The 23,225-nt window shown below is 37.1% G+C and overlaps 1 pseudogene; it reads left to right on the forward strand.

Annotated features, from left to right (window-relative positions):
- Positions 1-7,799: 7,799 nt before the first annotated feature.
- LOC138332560 (integrator complex subunit 6-like) lies at positions 7,800-18,017 on the forward strand (annotated as a pseudogene).
- The last annotated feature ends 5,208 nt before the right edge of the window (positions 18,018-23,225 follow it).

Here is a 23,225-nt window from a genome sequence, read left to right on the forward strand (position 1 = left end):
GTTGGAAGTATGCAGTAAGAGATTTATTGGCCACACTTTTTCTTTTTTAGAGAGGTTGGAAGTATGCAGTAAGAGATTTATTGACCACACTTTTCTTTTTTAGAGAGGTTGGAAGTATGCAGTAAGAGATTTATTGGCCACACTTTTCTTTTTTAGAGAGGTTGGAAGTATGCAGTAAGAGATTTATTGGCCACACTTTTCTTTTTAGAGAGGTTGGAAGTATGCAGTAAGAGATTTATTGGCCACACTTTTCTTTTGAGAGAGGTTGGAAGTATGCAGTAAGAGATTTATTGGCCACACTTTTCTTTTGAGAGAGGTTGGAAGTATGCAGTAAGAGATTTATTGGCCACACTTTTCTTTTTAGAGAGAGGTTGGAAGTATGCAGTAAGAGATTTATTGGCCACACTTTTTTTTTGAGAGAGGTTGGAAGTATGCAGTAAGAGATTTATTGGCCACACTTTTCTTTTTTAAGAGAGATTGGAAGTATGCAGTAAGAGATTTATTGACCACACTTTTCTTTTTTAGAGAGGTTGGAAGTATGCAGTAAGAGATTTATTGACCACACTTTTCTTTTTAGAGAGGTTGGAAGAGGAAAGTAAATGATTTATTGACCACACTTTTCTTTTTAGAGAGGTTGGAAGTATGCAGTAAGAGATTTATTGGCCACACTTTTTCTTTTTAGAGAGGTTGGAAGTATGCAGTAAGAGATTTATTGGCGACACTTTTCTTTTGAGAGAGGTTGGAAGTATGCAGTAAGATATTTATTGGCCACACTTTTCTTTTGAGAGAGGTTGGAAGTATGCAGTAAGAGATTTATTGGCCACACTTTTCTTTTGAGAGAGGTTGGAAGTATGCAGTAAGAGATTTATTGGCCACACTTTTCTTTTTTAGAGAGGTTGGAAGTATGCAGTAAGAGATTTATTGGCCACACTTTTCTTTTGAGAGAGGTTGGAAGTATGCAGTAAGAGATTTATTGGCCACACTTTTCTTTTGAGAGAGGTTGGAAGTATGCAGTAAGAGATTTATTGGCCACACTTTTCTTTTGAGAGAGGTTGGAAGTATGCAGTAAGAGATTTATTGGCCACACTTTTCTTTTGAGAGAGGTTGGAAGTATGCAGTAAGAGATTTATTGGCCACACTTTTCTTTTGAGAGAGGTTGGAAGTATGCAGTAAGAGATTTATTGGCCACACTTTTCTTTTTTAGAGAGGTTGGAAGTATGCAGTAAGAGATTTATTGGCCACACTTTTCTTTTTTGAGAGAGGTTGGAAGTATGCAGTAAGAGATTTATTGGCCACACTTTTCTTTTTTGAGAGATTGGAAGTATGCAGTAAGAGATTTATTGGCCACACTTTTCTTTTTTAGAGAGGTTGGAAGTATGCAGTAAGAGATTTATTGACCACACTTTTCTTTTTAGAGAGGTTGGAAGTATGCAGTAAGAGATTTATTGGCCACACTTTTCTTTTTAGAGAGGTTGGAAGTATGCAGTAAGAGATTTATTGGCCACACTTTTCTTTTGAGAGAGGTTGGAAGTATGCAGTAAGAGATTTATTGGCCACACTTTTCTTTTTAGAGAGGTTGGAAGTATGCAGTAAGAGATTTATTGGCCACACTTTTCTTTTGAGAGAGGTTGGAAGTATGCAGTAAGAGATTTATTGGCCACACTTTTCTTTTGAGAGAGGTTGGAAGTATGCAGTAAGAGATTTATTGGCCACACTTTTCTTTTGAGAGAGGTTGGAAGTATGCAGTAAGAGATTTATTGGCCACATTTTCTTTTGAGAGAGGTTGGAAGTATGCAGTAAGAGATTTATTGGCCACACTTTTCTTTTGAGAGAGGTTGGAAGTATGCAGTAAGAGATTTATTGGCCACACTTTTCTTTTTTAGAGAGGTTGGAAGTATGCAGTAAGAGATTTATTGGCCACACTTTTCTTTTGAGAGAGGTTGGAAGTATGCAGTAAGAGATTTATTGGCCACACTTTTCTTTTTTGAGAGAGGTTGGAAGTATGCAGTAAGAGATTTATTGGCCACACTTTTCTTTGAGAGAGGTTGGAAGTATGCAGTAAGAGATTTATTGGCCACACTTTTCTTTTTAGAGAGGTTGGAAGTATGCAGTAAGAGATTTATTGGCCACACTTTTCTTTTGAGAGAGGTTGGAAGTATGCAGTAAGAGATTTATTGGCCACATTTTTTCTTTTGAGAGAGAGGTTGGAAGTATGCAGTAAGAGATTTATTGGCCACACTTTTCTTTTTGAGAGAGGTTGGAAGTATGCAGTAAGAGATTTATTGGCCACACTTTTCTTTTGAGAGAGGTTGGAAGTATGCAGTAAGAGATTTATTGGCCACACTTTTCTTTTGAGAGAGGTTGGAAGTATGCAGTAAGAGATTTATTGGCCACACTTTTCTTTTGAGAGAGGTTGGAAGTATGCAGTAAGAGATTTATTGGCCACACTTTTCTTTTTGAGAGAGGTTGGAAGTATGCAGTAAGAGATTTATTGGCCACACTTTTCTTTTGAGAGAGGTTGGAAGTATGCAGTAAGAGATTTATTGGCCACACTTTTCTTTTTGAGAGAGGTTGGAAGTATGCAGTAAGAGATTTATTGGCCACACTTTTCTTTTTAGAGAGGTTGGAAGTATGCAGTAAGAGATTTATTGGCCACATTTTTCTTTTGAGAGAGGTTGGAAGTATGCAGTAAGAGATTTATTGGCCACACTTTTCTTTTTAAAGAGAGGTTGGAAGTATGCAGTAAGAGATTTATTGGCCACACTTTTCTTTTTTGAGAGAGGTTGGAAGTATGCAGTAAGAGATTTATTGGCCACACTTTTCTTTTGAGAGAGGTTGGAAGTATGCAGTAAGAGATTTATTGGCCACACTTTTCTTTTGAGAGAGGTTGGAAGTATGCAGTAAGAGATTTATTGGCCACACTTTTCTTTTGAGAGAGGTTGGAAGTATGCAGTAAGAGATTTATTGGCCACACTTTTCTTTTTTAAGAGAGATTGGAAGTATGCAGTAAGAGATTTATTGGCCACACTTTTCTTTTTAGAGAGGTTGGAAGTATAGTGAGTTATTGCAATTTTCTTTAGAGTAGTATGCAGTAAGAGATTTATTGGCCACACTTTTTCTTTTGAGAGAGGTTGGAAGTATGCAGTAAGAGATTTATTGGCCACACTTTTCTTTTGAGAGAGGTTGGAAGTATGCAGTAAGAGATTTATTGGCCACATTTTTCTTTTGAGAGAGGTTGGAAGTATGCAGTAAGAGATTTATTGGCCACACTTTTCTTTTGAGAGAGGTTGGAAGTATGCAGTAAGAGATTTATTGGCCACACTTTTCTTTTTGAGAGAGGTTGGAAGTATGCAGTAAGAGATTTATTGGCCACACTTTTCTTTTTGAGAGAGGTTGGAAGTATGCAGTAAGAGATTTATTGGCCACACTTTTCTTTTTGAGAGAGGTTGGAAGTATGCAGTAAGAGATTTATTGGCCACACTTTTTCTTTTGAGAGAGGTTGGAAGTATGCAGTAAGAGATTTATTGGCCACACTTTTCTTTTGAGAGAGGTTGGAAGTATGCAGTAAGAGATTTATTGGCCACACTTTTTTTTTTTGAGAGAGGTTGGAAGTATGCAGTAAGAGATTTATTGGCCACACTTTTCTTTTTAGAGAGGTTGGAAGTATGCAGTAAGAGATTTATTGGCCACACTTTTCTTTTGAGAGAGGTTGGAAGTATGCAGTAAGTAGATTTATTGGCCACACTTTTCTTTTGAGAGAGGTTGGAAGTATGCAGTAAGAGATTTATTGGCCACACTTTTCTTTTTTAGAGAGGTTGGAAGTATGCAGTAAGAGATTTATTGGCCACACTTTTCTTTTGAGAGAGGTTGGAAGTATGCAGTAAGAGATTTATTGGCCACACTTTTCTTTTTTAGAGAGGTTGGAAGTATGCAGTAAGAGATTTATTGGCCACACTTTTTTTTTAGAGAGGTTGGAAGTATGCAGTAAGAGATTTATTGGCCACACTTTTCTTTTGAGAGAGGTTGGAAGTATGCAGTAAGAGATTTATTGGCCACACTTTTCTTTTGAGAGAGGTTGGAAGTATGCAGTAAGAGATTTATTGGCCACACTTTTTTTTGAGAGAGGTTGGAAGTATGCAGTAAGAGATTTATTGGCCACACTTTTCTTTTGAGAGAGGTTGGAAGTATGCAGTAAGAGATTTATTGGCCACACTTTTCTTTTGAGAGAGGTTGGAAGTATGCAGTAAGAGATTTATTGGCCACACTTTTCTTTTGAGAGAGGTTGGAAGTATGCAGTAAGAGATTTATTGGCCACACTTTTCTTTTGAGAGAGGTTGGAAGTATGCAGTAAGAGATTTATTGGCCACACTTTTCTTTTGAGAGAGGTTGGAAGTATGCAGTAAGAGATTTATTCACCACACTTTTCTTTTGAGAGAGAGGTTGGAAGTATGCAGTAAGAGATTTATTGGCCACACTTTTCTTTTGAGAGAGGTTGGAAGTATGCAGTAAGAGATTTATTGGCCACACTTTTTTTTTAGAGAGGTTGGAAGTATGCAGTAAGAGATTTATTGGCACACTTTTTTTTTGAGAGAGGTTGGAAGTATGCAGTAAGAGATTTATTCACCACACTTTTCTTTTTTAGAGAGGTTGGAAGTATGCAGTAAGAGATTTATTGACCACACTTTTCTTTTTTAGAGAGGTTGGAAGTATGCAGTAAGAGATTTATTGGCCACACTTTTCTTTTGAGAGAGGTTGGAAGTATGCAGTAAGAGATTTATTGGCCACACTTTTCTTTTTTAGAGAGGTTGGAAGTATGCAGTAAGAGATTTATTGGCCACACTTTTCTTTTGAGAGAGGTTGGAAGTATGCAGTAAGAGATTTATTGGCCACACTTTTCTTTTGAGAGAGGTTGGAAGTATGCAGTAAGAGATTTATTGGCCACACTTTTCTTTTGAGAGAGGTTGGAAGTATGCAGTAAGAGATTTATTGGCCACACTTTTCTTTTAGGAGAGAGGTTGGAAGTATGCAGTAAGAGATTTATTGGCCACACTTTTCTTTTGAGAGAGGTTGGAAGTATGCAGTAAGAGATTTATTGGCCACACTTTTCTTTTTAGAGAGGTTTGGAAGTATGGTTGAAGTATGCAGTAAGAGATTTATTGACCACACTTTTCTTTTTTAGAGAGGTTGGAAGTATGAAGTAAGAGATTTATTGGCCACACTTTTCTTTTTTAGAGAGGTTGGAAGTATGCAGTAAGAGATTTATTGACCACACTTTTCTTTTTTAGAGAGGTTGGAAGTATGCAGTAAGAGATTTATTGACCACACTTTTCTTTTTTAGAGAGGTTGGAAGTATGCAGTAAGAGATTTATTGGCCACACTTTTCTTTTTAGAGAGGTTGGAAGTATGCAGTAAGAGATTTATTGGCCACACTTTTCTTTTTAGAGAGGTTGGAAGTATGCAGTAAGAGATTTATTGGCCACACTTTTCTTTTTAGAGAGGTTGGAAGTATGCAGTAAGAGATTTATTGGCCACACTTTTCTTTTTTAGAGAGGTTGGAAGTATGCAGTAAGAGATTTATTGGCCACACTTTTCTTTTTAAGAGAGGTTGGAAGTATGCAGTAAGAGATTTATTGGCCACACTTTTCTTTTGAGAGAGGTTGGAAGTATGCAGTAAGAGATTTATTGGCCACACTTTTCTTTTGAGAGAGGTTGGAAGTATGCAGTAAGAGATTTATTGGCCACACTTTTCTTTTTGAGAGAGGTTGGAAGTATGCAGTAAGAGATTTATTGGCCACACTTTTCTTTTTGAGAGAGGTTGGAAGTATGCAGTAAGAGATTTATTGGCCACACTTTTCTTTTGAGAGAGGTTGGAAGTATGCAGTAAGAGATTTATTGGCCACACTTTTCTTTTGAGAGAGGTTGGAAGTATGCAGTAAGAGATTTATTGGCCACACTTTTCTTTTGAGAGAGGTTGGAAGTATGCAGTAAGAGATTTATTGGCCACACTTTTCTTTTGAGAGAGGTTGGAAGTATGCAGTAAGAGATTTATTGGCCACACTTTTCTTTTTAGAGAGGTTGGAAGTATGCAGTAAGAGATTTATTGGCCACACTTTTCTTTTTTAGAGAGGTTGGAAGTATGCAGTAAGTGATTTATTGACCACACTTTTCTTTTTTAGAGAGGTTGGAAGTATGCAGTAAGAGATTTATTGGCCACACTTTTCTTTTGAGAGAGGTTGGAAGTATGCAGTAAGAGATTTATTGGCCACACTTTTCTTTTGAGAGAGGTTGGAAGTATGCAGTAAGAGATTTATTGGCCACACTTTTCTTTTGAGAGAGGTTGGAAGTATGCAGTAAGAGATTTATTGGCCACACTTTTCTTTTGAGAGAGGTTGGAAGTATGCAGTAAGAGATTTATTGGCCACCACTTTTCTTTTTTAGAGAGGTTGGAAGTATGCAGTAAGAGATTTATTGGCCACACTTTTCTTTTAGAGAGGTTGGAAGTATGCAGTAAGAGATTTATTGGCCACACTTTTCTTTTGAGAGAGGTTGGAAGTATGCAGTAAGAGATTTATTGGCCACACTTTTCTTTTTTAGAGAGGTTGGAAGTATGCAGTAAGTAATTTATTGGCCACACTTTTCTTTTGAGAGAGGTTGGAAGTATGCAGTAAGAGATTTATTGGCCACACTTTTCTTTTTTAGAGAGGTTGGAAGTATGCAGTAAGAGATTTATTGGCCACCACTTTTTTTTTTTGAGAGAGGTTGGAAGTATGCAGTAAGAGATTTATTGGCCACACTTTTCTTTTTTTGAGAGAGGTTGGAAGTATGCAGTAAGAGATTTATTGGCCACACTTTTCTTTTGAGAGAGGTTGGAAGTATGCAGTAAGAGATTTTTTGAAAAAATGCTTTCCACACTTTTGTACTAAGGCCAAAAAGAAATGTCTGTTTAGGGTTACATTGGGGAAAAAAATAGGGCCGGTATGTCAGGAGGATTTTTTTATATTTTTTTTAGTGTCTTTCACTCTTAAATAATGGCTGGAACCGGAATCTGAGATTGAAATCCAGACTAGTTTAGAAGTTAGGAAAAAAATTAGGGTCGGGGGTAAAGAATTAGTGTCCATCAGGTAACCCTAAACTGACATATTATTTTTTTTGGCCTAATGCTTATATAAATATGACTTTTAGATATTGACAAATGTGTGAAAATTTCTCCCTGAACTTGAATTGTGTGTAAGAGTTTCAAAAAACTGTCAGTCCCCTTCCGAATTAAAACATCATTTACTGTAAAAAATACTGTCTGTATCAACTAAGGTCACTGATAATAGCCTTTTCTAAGTATTGAACTTTTGCTGCTTTAGCATGATGAAAGTAATGAAGAAATCAAAGTTTTATGATATGGCGATTTGATAGACAATAAATTGTGTTCTTGTCCAGCAAACATTGGTTAAATAAATGTATAAGGTTTCTTTTGAATATAACTTCAGATTATCATATGCTTCCCCTGTACTGCCCATTGATTGGGTATTTATTTCAGGTTGTTTTAGAGTTTCTGTGACCTAATTGCTCGTATACTTTACCTTTGTTAGAAGCACCTGTTTCATAGTTTTGTCCGGTCTTTAGATTCTACTTACATTTTTGATTATTATATTGTCAGTACCATTGACTTGAAAATATGATGGTTAATATTATATTTGTCTTTGCAGATGAACTGTTTAAGTGATGCATAAGCTGAAGATTATGCCCCAAATGGGATGACGAGGCAGTGATGAAAGCATACATTAAAACTATGCCACACCGTATGTATGCTGGGGTAAGTCATAGTGGTTAACTGCTGTAATAACAAGAAGTATGAAAAAAGTCTTTTGTGATTTTCAAACCATTTTATTATCAAGGTTAAATTTTTTTATTGGGCGCCATATGAAGAATTTTAGAATACTTTTAAATTCACTGCATCTTCTTTAAACAAAATAAATATGGTTAAAAGCTACACTGATATGTCCAATCTGTATTCTGTAGTTGCATATAACATTATTTGCCCTTTACATTTGTGTATCTAATGAGTTGGAAACATTAAACTTTGCTTAACACAGTAAATTGATGTCACAATTGGTACCTGTCATCCATAAGGAAGATAACACTGTAATAAATTGCGAAATATAGCTCCATGAAATGTCAATTTTAATTTAAGAAAAATTATACAATAGCAGTGTTATTGAATGCATTGTACTATGTAAGGACATGGACTTTGAAGCAGACATGAATTTGTCATCAGAATGTGTGAGTTTGCTTCAAGGATGTTACAATGTAAGCATACTCTGAATCCTGCTCTGGATTTTGAATGTGAATTGCATTCGTTAAGTTTAATCATTTTAATTCCAGCCCATTACGGCGGGCTCTGGGCACCGTATGGGAGCTCCTAAATCTTGTACCTGACACGATGGACAACAATCTCAGCTACACATTCCTTACTGTACCTGAAAAAACTTAAAAATCAGGTAAAGTTATTATCTAGTTATTATAAAACAGTAAAGCGTGTTTCATTGTGTTGTTCTAGCACTGGTTTTTTCGAAACAAACTTAAATCCAAACGGACTTGAGTAAAAAAAAAAATGACCAATATCACATCAGGAGAAAAACTTACTTACAAATTAAAATTTATTTTACATTATACCATGCACAATAGAAATATTGTAATATTTGGGTAATGGGTTGAATAAATTGAACATATCAAATGAATGAGACTGTCTGTCAGCATCTTGCTTAATAATATGCTACTCAATAATACTGTAAAAAAATACTTCTATTTTACACTTGAAAAGTATATCATTGATACATGGTTATAAACATATAACATATTGACTTGTTGTTCATTCCTGTAAATTCCCCGCCCAAAAAACAAAATTGTTAAAGGTCATAAGTCTTGTTGGGAGATAATTCTAAACTGTTAAATTTGATTTCTGCAGGCCAAGGTAGAGATGGATCGGTTGATAGCGTCAGTAGGTCAGAAAGTCCCCCTCAATGATGGAATCAAGGTGGATTCACGGTAAGATTTTAGACTTATAAACTTTTAGCTAGACCCGATGTGCAATATTTTGATATGATTCAATTGTTTTTAATTTCCTATTAAATGTCGGGGTCATTGAAATTAGTTCCTGGCAACTTCCCCACATAGGAATCAAACCCGAGACCCAAAGGTGGAGTGCTTTTGGTCATAACTTGGACCATCTTAGCCACTTGACCACCTCGGCCATATTATTTGAATTGCTGGTCATGTCTTAATTCTTCTTTCAATGTAGAATCTGTGAGAGTAAGATAATCATGAGATTCTTTTCTTTTATCTTGTGATTACCTCATGTTTGTCGAAAGTTAATTTTGGTTTAAGTTTGAAAATGTCATGATATTGTTTAAAGCATGATCAGTAACATCTGTAAAATGTTGTTGTTTTTTGTAGAATTTAGAAATAAGTTTGTGTACTTTTGTCTACAGGACCAAGACATCAATATTACAAAGAAAAGATTTCAACCAATTACTTCAAAACGTTGGTGGAAATATTCAAAGTTTGAAACAGGAGTTGACAGACTTTAACACATTTACTATGGCGGTGTCCGATCCCAGCATTCTCCCTCAATACTACCGTAACCCTTATGACATTCCTCGGTCGCGCTTACTCGACCAAATCTCTCGTATGAAAATGAACTTTTTACAGAAATCCTACAGCAACACAAAACTTGTAGATCATGGTAAGTTGACACTTAAAATGTTTTTTATTTCCACTTTCACCTGCAAAACTGTCTGTTAATAAGGTAGCAAGAATTTATTTGATCGTTCTAGAAATCTGAAGTTTTGGACCAAAATAAGTTGAATGATTTGAGAAAATAGCCCGACCTATAGATACTTGACCTTTGACCCGGCTGTGGCCTCCACCTTACCCCAGGCAGCTTTGATAAGTGACCTGTCTGTCTTAAAATGGAGGAACACCGATATGACAGGATGGTTCAAGGGAGACAACTTTTGGGGTCTTTTTGTCCACCATCCTTGTCGTACAAACATAGTTCTGTTGATTTGTGTTTGAAACATATCATGAGTGAAAGTAAGGGCTGGTTTAAATTTTCATTAAATTCTTGTTGACCATGTTTCTATTGTAAGTGTGAAAAGAACATGTGCAGGTTGGTTTTGTTTAATACCATAGATAGAGGTATTGATTTATCACATTGGAGACCTGGCTCTAGGATCATTAAAAAATCTCGGACTTTAGTTTAGACTTAACCAATCAAAAATAATACAACTTTTTGTATCATAATCTTTGATTGGCGAAGTCTAAACTTAAGACAGTTCTGGACTAGATTGATTCATGATCCTGAGGCCTGGGTTCAATTTCTGGTCATTATTGCTCATTTAATTAAAATATTAGATGTTATCAAACTTTGCTATCCTTATTTTTATTCCCAGATCAAATGCATAATGTTCCAATACAACAGATGGGTAATTATCAGGATTACCTGAAAAAACAACCACCGTTACTTCGGGAACTGGAAAATCAACCATCACGGGTCCACATGTTTGGAAATCCATTTAAAGTCAAGGTACACTTAATACTATTGTGTTTGGTTGTCAATTAATAACAATTTTTGTTGTAATTTGATGATCATAACAAATCTTATCATATGAATGCATAATTATATACTGTATTTGACCCAATAAGCATCCCTTTCATTGTCCCTCTCAAAATTTTAGGCCTCACTTTCTCTTACCTCCAACTAAATGTTGACAGAAAATATGAAAAAAGGTTTCTTTGTTTATTTCTTTTGCAAAATGATATATGGCTTATTTTCTGCATTAATTTTGTGAAAGGCTAGTCTAAATTTGTTTCTATTAGTAGTGTCCCCTTATTTTTAAGTGCCCTTGGTGCTTTTTGGGTCGAATATGGTACTATAAACTTTGAAATTTTTGCGAGGGAGAAATTTACGCTTATTACGCGAAGGTCGCTCGATCTACAAAATTTCTCCCAAACAGAATATTTTGTATATGTATGAACTTTGTTGTTTAATGTCTAAAAGTGTATCTATCACAAAAAAAAAACGCGAAAGTTGCATACATACAAATCAAGAAATTTAGCACTTGCGAAAATATCCATGTGTACAGTATGTTAATCTGATGTAGTGATATATATGTAAAATATACTGATTCAATAATACATAATCTCGTCATGAACTATTATGTTAGTTGTGATTATGACTTGACCTCTGACCTCACCAATGACCTTTATCCGCAGTTGTAACCTCTACCTTACCCCAATCAGGTTTGCTGGTGACCTGCTTGTCTTAAACTAGAGGGACACTGAATGTTGGCATGGGCGATCCAAGGGAGACAACTCCATTGTCTCTTATTCTCGCCCATGTTATACATGTGTAATAGTACTTTTATAGGACATAGAAAAAAGTCACATTACCAACAAGATGTAAGAATAGATTTTGATGATATCATTTTCATATTTGACAGAATTTCAACATGGTAGATGAGGCAGATGAAGCTAATTTTGGTCAGCAGCCAGTGTGAAAAAAAGACACCATGAGAGTCCGTCATCATCTCCAGGACCAAAACGACGGAAAGCTGGTAGCTAAACATTTTCTTGAATTAACATCTCAAAAGCTTTTTTCTTGAACTGGAAAGATAACAAAATACTTAGGTTCAGTATTGACCAACTTTCCTTCCAACTTGAGGTCCAGATAATCATACTGACAAACTTTCCTTCCAACTTGAGGTCCAGATTATCATACTGACCAACTTTCCTTCCACTTTGAGGTCCAGATTATCATACTGACAAACTTTCCTTCCAACTTGAGTTCCAGATTATCATAAGAGATATATTGATACATTAACCACTCTGCCCAATTCTTTTTTAATTCAAATCAATGGCTGGAGTTTTCACACAACTATTTATCTGGCTATGTAAATTTCAAGCAAATGAAGTTATATGACACAAGTGTGCAATATTGATGCAATTAACATCATTGTTTTCAGGTCCGTTACCTAGAGACCTGAAATACCGTCGACCCAGTTCACCATTACCAGGGGCGACACCTCCAGCCTCTCCTGCACCCTCTGTATCCGATACGGAAAGTTGTGTGTCGGACACGGAGAGTATGGAAAGTGAGTATCGTACCAATAATACTGTCTATCCAGTGTGAACATCCCAATTTCTTCCAGAGATTCCCAGATAAGGAAGTTTGTCACTCATGTATGTTAGCTTGATTTTCTGATTTTGAACCTTTAACCCGTTTTGATATTTGACCCCAGTAGTGACCTCCACCTTACCCCAGCCAGGTTTGATTAGTGACCTGTCTGTCTTAAAATGGAGGGACACCGAAGGCAACTGGACGGTCCAAGGGAGACAACTCTTAATTTGTCATCCTTTACACTGTCTTTGTTGTACAAACCTTATCTTCATTTTTAGCTCACCTGGCCCGAAGGGCCGGTGAGCTATTGCCATGGCGCGGCGTCCGTCCATCGTCCGTCCGTCAACATTTTCTTTAAATCGCTACTTGTCCTAGAGTTCTGCATGGATTTTAACCAAATTTGGTCAGAACCTTCCTTAGGGGAAGGGGATCAGATTTTGCATAAATGGTGACCCTGACCCCCCTGGGGCAGGAGGGGCGGGGCCCAATAGGGGTAATAGAGGTAAATCCTATAAATTGCTACTTGTCCTAGAGTTCTGCATGGATTGCAACCAAATTTGGCCAGAAACTTCCTTAGGGGAAGGGGATCAGATTTTGCCTAAATGGTGACCCTGACCCCCCCTGGGGCAGGAGGGGCGGGGCCCAATAGGGGTAATAGAGGTAAATCCTATAAATCGCTACTTGTCCTAGAGTTCTGCATGGATTGCAACCAAATTTGGCCAGAAACTTCCTTAGGGTAAGGGGATCAGATTTTGCCTAAATGGTGACCCTGACCCCCTGAGGCAGGAGGGGCGGGGCCAATAGGAGTAATAGAGGTAAATCCTATAAAACGCTACTTGTCATAGAGTTCTGGATGGATTGCAACCAAATTTGGCCACAAACATCCTTTGGGGAAGGGAAACAAAACTTGTATAAATTTTGGCTCTGACCCCCCTGGGGGCAGGAGGGGCGGGGCCCAATAGGGGAAATAGAGGTAAATCCTAAAAATCACTACTCGTCCTAGAGTTCTGAATGGATTGTAACCAAATTTGGCCAGAAACATCCTTGAGGTTAACAGAATTCGTATAAATTTTGGCTTTGACCCCCTGGAGCAGAAAGAGACAGGCTCAATAGGGGAATTAGAGGTAAATATTCAAATTCCTTTAGAAAAGAAACAATGAACTTATATTCAGAACATTACATAGCATTACAAACCAGGTGAGCGATACAGGCCCTCTGGGCCTCTTGTACTCCTGCATGTCAGAAATTTCCTGAATGCATTTATTTTAAAACCCTTGTCTTTTATTCAGATCAAGTTGTACAAACCTTATCTTCATTTTACCCCTGCATTTGAGAAATTTCCTGAATGCATTTATTTTGAAACCCTTGTCTTTTATTCAGATCAAAATATGGTAGTCAATTGATGTATAAAAGACAATACTTTCCTTTTACAGCAGAATCTGTAACCTCAGAAGACGGAAATATGTCGGAGGATGAATCTCCACTTGTGATAGCCGATGTAGAACAAGAAAAAGAGAAACCGACAACAAATCATGTTACTGAAGCTAGTGTCAATCATGTGACTACTCCTAGTGCTCTAAAAAACAATGTTTCCGAGGTTGAAAGTGTTCGGAATCGTTCCCATGGACACGAAATTAACAGCAAGAAGGAAGCCCTAATGTGGTCACACAACACAAGACTACGTCACACATTGTTCAAAGAAATCAAACGGCCGGGACGCAGTAAGTACTCTCGTCAGATTCTGATTTATATAGCTGTGGCGGAGTGATAAGGTGTGTAGCATATTACAGCGAGCCCTTCACACCAGAGTTGACAGTTTGAAACCTGTGCATGGAGTTGCCAAGTACTATTTTTTCTTTGGGTACTCTGGCTTTCCTCCACCATCTAAACCTAATCTCTTAACAATATAATTAATGCTAAAAACATTATACTGTATAGCCTATTATTTTTGGAAAGATTTTTTATTTTTTTTTTAGCGATTTAACCATCGCCATGGTCGCGAAATTTTGATCTTTGAAATATTCAGAATTTCTTGAATTATATATACCCATGAACCCATATAATGAAATTTGTATTCTACAATTTTAATTTTCAAGAATTAGGTCCAAATAGCAAAATCTTTGACATGCAATAATAATTGGTTATACGGTAATCAGAAAGGTGTTTTATGGTGAGCACAGACCTTGAAAAGTCCTTGAATTTATGTGTTGACCTTGAAAGTCCTTGAATTTATGTGTTGGCCTTGAAACTCCATAAATAAAGAGTTTGGCCTTGAAAAGTCCTTGAAATTCAACAAACAGCCTTGAAAAGTCCTCAGGAAAAAAAAAATTCCATTTTCATTCCTCATTCTTATTATAGCGTAAAATTAACATGAAATTTGATGGACAAATTGACCTGAAATCCAGACTGTATTCTTCTATTGGACACATCCCTGCATGAACTTCATTTATGAACTTTTTCTTCATTCCTAATCATCAGTGATAGTAAATGATCAATTCAGTAATTGTTTCAAAAGTTGCAGCCAACAGAACATTTGATTTTTGTATTGATTTAAGCTAAAATTCAATAGGTCCTTGAAAATGACAAAAATGTCTTGAAAAGTCCTTAAAAAGTCCTTGATTTTTTTTTTTCAAATTTCTGTACAAACTATGTGTTTGACAAACGGTTGCAGATTTTTTCATTCAAATATTTTCTTTTTCAGATTACGATGCATTATTCAATCACCTAAATACTGTACAGGGAAGTTTGGACATGAAAAGTGCTTTTGTGCGCGATGTGATACGAGAAGCAGGACGCTTTAAGAAAAAGGTGCTCATTCAAATGTTAGAACAGTATTGTAAATCAATGGTCCAATCAGAAAGTCGGAAACGTTCTTCCATCTCGACGGGACAGTGGAACTCGAGCAGATGATGGTAAATCTTAATGGGGAACAAACTGTTATCCTCCAGAGAGCTACCCACCAAAACCTTCCAAGTGATTCTCTACGGATGAAACATGGCAAAACAAACCTCTGAAATTTTGTGTTCATATTCTGGTCTGTGTATTTCAGTTGTGAAAACTCCAAATGATTAATATGAACAAATTTATTTGAAATATGTTTCGATTCAAATAGCTATTTATGGAGAGCAAAAAGAAAAAAGATGGTATTTTCAAGAAAAGAAACAAGCAGTTTGTGTTTGACTGCCAGTTTTGATGATCAATTCTGAATCTCTAGTGATTTTATGTGGCTCATATCAAGACTCAATCTAGAAACTTCTAGTAAATTTTATTCTATGTGTCTTTTGCATAATTTTTCTACCAAATCAAGGTGGAGGGTGAATTATGCAAATTGTGATATCATCCCACCAAATTGTGCGAGGATCGTTCCCCAACAGAACAACATCTAGAACCGATCAAAGATTTGCTACCCACCAGAGGTCTGCATTTGTGTCTGTGATATTACTTTCATGTTCATTTAAATGTTCCTCCTCCATTGATTTCACCAAAGACTGATGTCATTTCATTACTCTTCATGATGCAATGTCGCTCATTTCACCGTTACTTTCATAAGTCACCGTATAGCTGCAGTGCAATTAATTTCATTGTGAAAACTGCAGTGTTGTTCATTTCATTGTGAAAATTTAAGTAAGTTTAACTGTCAATTCATTTCTATGTGAAATGAAATGTTAAGTTAAACACCAGTGACATGACGTACGTACAATTGAAAATGAATACTTTTAAAAAGCAGCAAAATCACAAAAATTCGACAATAATTTACAAAGGTTAAGTAAAATTTGGAAATTTATGTACTTTGAACAATTGTTCATTAATAACCCACCTGAACTAATTGACTGTCAATATGCAATGGTGCAGCTTTTTGTCGTCTGTCAACATGTAGTTTGTTGTAACAAAATCTAGATATAAAACAAAATAAACAATTTGATCTGATATATACAGGTCATCAATCAGTTTGCAAAATCACAAAAAGAAAACTTTTTACTATTCCCTCTTTGCATATTACAGAGTTAGCTCTTTTGTGGGTAGGTATCGATTGTTACGTCATAAATAAAATCAGTTACCTGTAAGTGATCGAGATCGGGTTATCTCAGTCAGTCGAGGGCTAAGATTTTGTAACATAATCCCAACCGAGATGTTAGCGGAGGTTGGGATGTTACAAAATCTTAGCCCTCGACTGAGATAACCCGATCTTGATCACTTCAAGGTAATAGATTTTTTTTCTCGCGCCTCTAAGATATAATAAAACCATCTATAAACGCATTCAGAGTAAAATTATCCCATCTTGGGCCTCCTGGTTCAAAGCCGATTGACCATTTCATCTGCGCTTCGATTTCAGTCATTCCGCGTAAAACTATAGTTCGGTTTATCAAAGAAAAAAGCTGATCAATCGGTACATACTATTTTTATCATTAAAAACAACAACCAAACAATGCATGGTAAATGCTGAATGTACATATTTCTAATAATATTGATTGTCTGAAGCGTGTGACATCGATTCGAGAGTATGACATCACATTGCGCGGACTGTTACATAAATGGCGTAAAATTCCGCCAAAAATCGCGTAAAGGTACCAGGCAGATCGGACGAGATAGAAAAATCTAGCACCAGGTATCATGTGAGATTTCCCTGTCCGAGGTGCGAGAATATTTCCTGTGCGCATTTCACGTCGTTTTCGCCGAAAAATATGATGATGCTCTCGCAAACACATATCATCACAATCAATACCTACCCACAAGGGCAGATAACTCTGTATTTTGCTAATACATATGTACAGAATAAACCAGAAAAGTAAACATATTAATGTTACTTTTCTTGCCTTTGGAAGGTGCTGAAGAAAAGAAATTAAGGTAAAAGGAAAGGAAATATTTTAGTAATTTTGTGCTTCCTGTTCTGAATAGAAATATTGGATAAGATGTGGTCATAACTGACTTACATGTACTTGTAAAGTACTAGTAATTACACATACAGTAATCAATTTTTTTTAAAGAAATCAAATAGTTTAGAAACCTATACAGTTTTCATAGTTTCAGTCTTGATATTTGTATATTTAATTCATGATAGTGAAATACAGGCCTCTAAAGGGGGATGGATGCTTCTTGGATTGTTTAACACTATGAAAGTAAATTTTTGAATGTCTTGTTTTGAACAATAAATAATCAAAATTTAATCCGAAACATCATTGTGCTAAAAATATCAAATGTAAACTTGGCTGTTACAGTCATTATATATATTTTTTCAATAGGCCCAAACTTTGATAGGTTGATAACCTATATAAATAGCCTTGATTTCAATAGACAGGCCTTAAAATGACAGATCTTTTTCTGGATTCTATTGAGGAATTTCTAGATACATTTGAAAAGGAAGCTTTGAATTACAATGTTGCGAAAATGTTTTTTTTTTTTTTTTTTTTTTTAAAGATAATTTAATTTTCTTCTCATGTTGGCCCTTTTGTAAAATTTAACTTTCTTCCTTGTCAAGTAATATCTGTCTAACCGAAAATCGACTTCAGTGCTTGTTTTATACAGCAATCAAAGACCTTATATAAGTATCAAGTTTCGTGTAAAATTTCTGGTTTAAATAGATAGAAAAATTACTCAAGTTTGGCGAAAGATAAAGATGATCAGATCAGTCCATGCAGAAAGGGCTGATAATTTGATTCTATTGGTTTTATTTACGAAGAGTAGAAGTTCTTTCTTATGTTGTGTAAACCGTCCAGGTGAGCGACATGGGCCCTTTCGGTCTGCTGTTGAAAATTTTACTATCTTCAGGTATACATACATTTTTCACTGTTTAATATATAATGTTGTTTCAGCTATTTATAGTATGAAATAAAATTTTCAAAGATCATCTTTTTGTTGTTGTTTTCACATGTACAGTTTTTTTTTATTGTCAGGCATAACAGTTTTTTGAGCAAAAATTCAACAGGATAGATGGTAATATCTTAGCATAGGGTTTGAAAAAAAATGCTTGACAAATGCATACATATACTTTCACTAATATGCTCCATGGCATTTTTAGCCCACCATCATTAGATGGTGGGCTATTCAAATCGCTTTTCGTCCATGGTCCGTCTTCCAATCCGTTAACATTATAGTTTAAGTTTGTTACCGCTATTTCTCAGAAAGTATTGAAGGGATCTGTCTCAGATTTCATGTGCAGGTTTCCCTAGGTCCCTAGTTATGCATACTGCATTTTGATACCAATCGGTAAACAAAATGGCCGACAGGCAGCCATCTTGAATTTTGACAATTGAAGTTTGTTACCGCTATTTCTCAGAAAGTAATGAAGGGATCTGTCTGAAATTTCACATGTATGTTCCCCTAGTTGTGCATATTGAATTTTGACTGATCGTTCAACAAGACGGCAGCCAGCTGGCAGCCATTTCTGATTTTGATAGTTAAAGTTTGTTACCGCTATTTCTCAGAAAGTACTGAAGGAATCTTTCTCAAATTTCATGTGTAGGTTCCCCTAGGTCCCTAGTTATGCATACTGCATTTTGGAACCGATCGGTGAACAAGATGGCTGACAGGCGGCCATCTCTGATTTTGACGATTAAAATCTGTTACCGCTATTTCTCAGAAAGTAATGAAGGGACCTGTCTTAAATTTTACATGTATGTTCCCCTAGGGATATATTTGTGCATATTGCATTTTGATACCAGTCGGTGAACAAAATGGCCAACATGCATCGATAAGTTTGATGTTACATCAGTATAATGTGACTGGGTGGCATGTGTTGTTCGCTGTCATCGATAGGTTTGATGTTACATCAGTATAATGTGACTGGGTGGGATGTGTTGTTCGCTGTCATCGATAGGTTTGATGTTACATCAGTATAATGTGACTGGGTGGGATATGTTGTTCGGTATCATCAATAGGTTTGATGTTACATCAGTATAATGTGACTGGGTGGCATGAGTTGTTCGCTGTCATCGATAGGTTTGATGTTACATCATTATAATGTGACTGGGTGGGATGTGTTGTTCGGTATCATAGATAGGTTTGATGTTACATCAGTATAATGTGACTGGGTGGGATGTGTTGTTCGGTATCATAGATAGGTTTGATGTTACATCATTATAATGTGACTGGGTGGGATGTGTTGTTCGCTGTCATCGATAGGTTTGATGTTACATCAGTATAATGTGACTGGGTGGGATGTGTTGTTCGGTATCATCGATAGGTTTGATGTTACATCATTATAATGTGACTGGGTGGGATGTGTTGTTCGCTGTCATCGATAGGTTTGATGTTACATCAGTATAATGTGACTGGGTGGGATGTGTTGTTCGGTATCATCGATAGGTTTGATGTTACATCATTATAATGTGACTGGGTGGGATGTGTTGTTCGCTGTCATCGATAGGTTTGATGTTACATCAGTATAATGTGACTGGGTGGCATGAGTTGTTCGGTATCATCGATAGGTTTGATGTTACATCAGTATAATGTGACTGGGTGGGATGTGTTGTTCGGTATCATCGATAGGTTTGATGTTACATCAGTATAATGTGACTGGGTGGGATGTGTTGTTCGCTGTCATCGATAGGTTTGATGTTACATCAGTATAATGTGACTGGGTGGGATGTGTTGTTCGGTATCATCGATAGGTTTGATGTTACATCAGTATAATATGACTGGGTGGGATGTGTTGTTCGCTGTCATCGATAGGTTTGATGTTACATCAGTATAATGTGACTGGGTGGGATGTGTTGTTCGCTGTCATCGATAGGTTTGATGTTACATCAGTATAATGTGACTGGGTGGCATGAGTTGTTCGGTATCATCGATAGGTTTGATGTTACATCAGTATAATGTGACTGGGTGGCATGTGTTGTTCGGTATCATCGATAGGTTTGATGTTACATCAGTATAATGTGACTGGGTGGGATGTGTTGTTCGCTGTCATCGATAGGTTTGATGTTACATCAGTATAATGTGACTGGGTGGGATGTGTTGTTCGCTGTCATCGATAGGTTTGATGTTACATCAGTATAATGTGACTGGGTGGCATGAGTTGTTCGGTATCATCGATAGGTTTGATGTTACATCAGTATAATGTGACTGGGTGGCATGAGTTGTTCGGTATCATCGATAGGTTTGATGTTACATCAGTATAATGTGACTGGGTGGGATGTGTTGTTCGCTGTCATCGATAGGTTTGATGTTACATCAGTATAATGTGACTGGGTGGCATGAGTTGTTCGGTATCATCGATATCATCGATAGGTGTGATGTTACATCAGTATAATGTGACTGGGTGGGATGTGTTGTTCGCTGTCATCGATAGGTTTGATGTTACATCAGTATAATGTGACTGGGTGGGATGTGTTGTTCGGTGTCATCGATAGGTTTGATGTTACATCAGAATAATGTGACTGGGTGGGATGTGTTGTTCGCTGTCATCGATAGGTTTGATGTTACATCAGTATAATGTGACTGGGTGGGATGTGTTGTTCGGTATCATCGATAGGTTTGATGTTACATCAGTATAATGTGACTGGGTGGGATGTGTTGTTCGGTATCATCGATAGGTTTGATGTTACATCAGTATAATGTGACTGGGTGGGATGTGTTGTTCGGTATCATCGATAGGTTTGATGTTACATCAGTATAATGTGACTGGGTGGGATGTGTTGTTCGGTATCATCGATAGGTTTGATGTTACATCAGTATAATGTGACTGGGTGGGATGTGTTGTTCGGTGTCATCGATAGGTTTGATGTTACATCAGTATAATGTGACTGGGTGGGATGTGTTGTTCGCTGTCATCGATAGGTTTGATGTTACATCAGTATAATGTGACTGGGTGGCATGTGTTGTTCGCTGTCATCGATAGGTTTGATGTTACATCAGTATAATGTGACTGGGTGGGATGTGTTGTTCGCTGTCATCGATAGGTTTGATGTTACATCAGTATAATGTGACTGGGTGGGATGTGTTGTTCGCTGTCATCGATAGGTTTGATGTTACATCAGTATAATGTGACTGGGTGGCATGAGTTGTTCGGTATCATCGATAGGTTTGATGTTACATCAGTATAATGTGACTCAGGGTGGCATGTGTTGTTCGGTGTCATCGATAGGTTTGATGTTACATCAGTATAATGTGACTGTGTGGCATGTGTTGTTCGCTGTCATCGATAGGTTTGATGTTACATCAGTATAATGTGACTGGGTGGGATGTGTTGTTCGCTGTCATTGATAGGTTTGATGTTACATCAGTATAATGTGACTGGGTGGGATGTGTTGTTCGGTATCATCGATAGGTTTGATGTTACATCAGTATAATGTGACTGGGTGGCATGTGTTGTTCGGTATCATCGATAGGTTTGATGTTACATCAGTATAATAATGTGACTGGGTGGGATGTGTTGTTCGCTGTCATCGATAGGTTTGATGTTACATCAGTATAATGTGACTGGGTGGGATGTGTTGTTCGGTATCATCGATAGGTTTGATGTTACATCAGTATAATGTGACTGGGTGGGATGTGTTGTTCGCTGTCATCGATAGGTTTGATGTTACATCAGTATAATGTGACTGGGTGGGATGTGTTGTTCGGTATCATCGATAGGTTTGATGTTACATCAGTATAATGTGACTGGGTGGGATGTGTTGTTCGCTGTCATCGATAGGTTTGATGTTACATCAGTATAATGTGACTGGGTGGGATGTGTTGTTCGGTGTCATCGATAGGTTTGATGTTACATCAGTATAATGTGACTGGGTGGGATGTGTTGTTCGTTGTCATCGATAGGTTGATGTACATCGATATGGTTTTCGGTCATCGATAGGTTTGATGTTACACATCAGTATAATGTGACTGGGTGGGATGTGTTGTTCGCTGTCATCGATAGGTTTGATGTTACATCAGTATAATGTGACTGGGTGGGATGTGTTGTTCGGTATCATCGATAGGTTTGATGTTACATCAGTATAATGTGACTGGGTGGGATGTGTTGTTCGGTATCATCGATAGGTTTGATGTTACATCAGTATAATGTGACTGGGTGGGATGTGTTGTTCGTGTCATCGATAGGTTTGATGTTACATCAGTATAATGTGACTGGGTGGGATGTGTTGTTCGGTGTCATCGATAGGTTTGATGTTACATCAGTATAATGTGACTGGGTGGGATGTGTTGTTCGCTGTCATCGATAGGTTTGATGTTACATCAGTATAATGTGACTGGGTGGGATGTGTTGTTCGCTGTCATCGATAGGTTTGATGTTACATCAGTATAATGTGACTGGGTGGGATGTGTTGTTCGCTGTCATCGATAGGTTTGATGTTACATCAGTATAATGTGACTGGGTGGATGTGTTGTTCGCTGTCATCGATAGGTTTGATGTTACATCAGTATAAGTGACTGGGGGGATGTGTTGTTCGCTGTCATCGATAGGTTTGATGTTACATCAGTATAATGTGACTGGGTGGGATGTGTTGTTCGCTGTCATCGATAGGTTTGATGTTACATCAGTATAATGTGACTGGGTGGGATGTGTTGTTCGCTGTCATCGATAGGTTTGATGTTACATCAGTATAATGTGACTGGGTGGGATGTGTTGTTCGCTGTCATCGATAGGTTTGATGTTACATCAGTATAATGTGACTGGGTGGGATGTGTTGTTCGCTGTATCATCGATAGGTTTGATGTTACATCAGTATAATGTGACTGGGTGGCATGTGTTGTTCGTGTCATCGATAGGTTTGATGTTACATCAGTATAATGTGACTGGGTGGCATGTGTTGTTCGGTGTCATCGATAGGTTTGATGTTACATCAGTATAATGTGACTGGTGGCATGTGTTGTTCGCTGTCATCGATAGGTTTGATGTTACATCAGTATAATGTGACTGGGTGGGATGTGTTGTTCGCTGTCATCGATAGGTTTGATGTTACATCAGTATAATGTGACTGGGTGGCATGTGTTGTTCGCTGTCATCGATAGGTTTGATGTTACATCAGTATAATGTGACTGGGTGGGATGTGTTGTTCGGTGTCATCGATAGGTTTGATGTTACATCAGTATAATGTGACTGGGTGGGATGTGT

The sequence above is a fragment of the Argopecten irradians genome, chromosome 10 (assembly GCF_041381155.1).
Source record: "Argopecten irradians isolate NY chromosome 10, Ai_NY, whole genome shotgun sequence".
NCBI classification, from domain to species: Eukaryota; Metazoa; Mollusca; class Bivalvia; order Pectinida; family Pectinidae; genus Argopecten; species Argopecten irradians.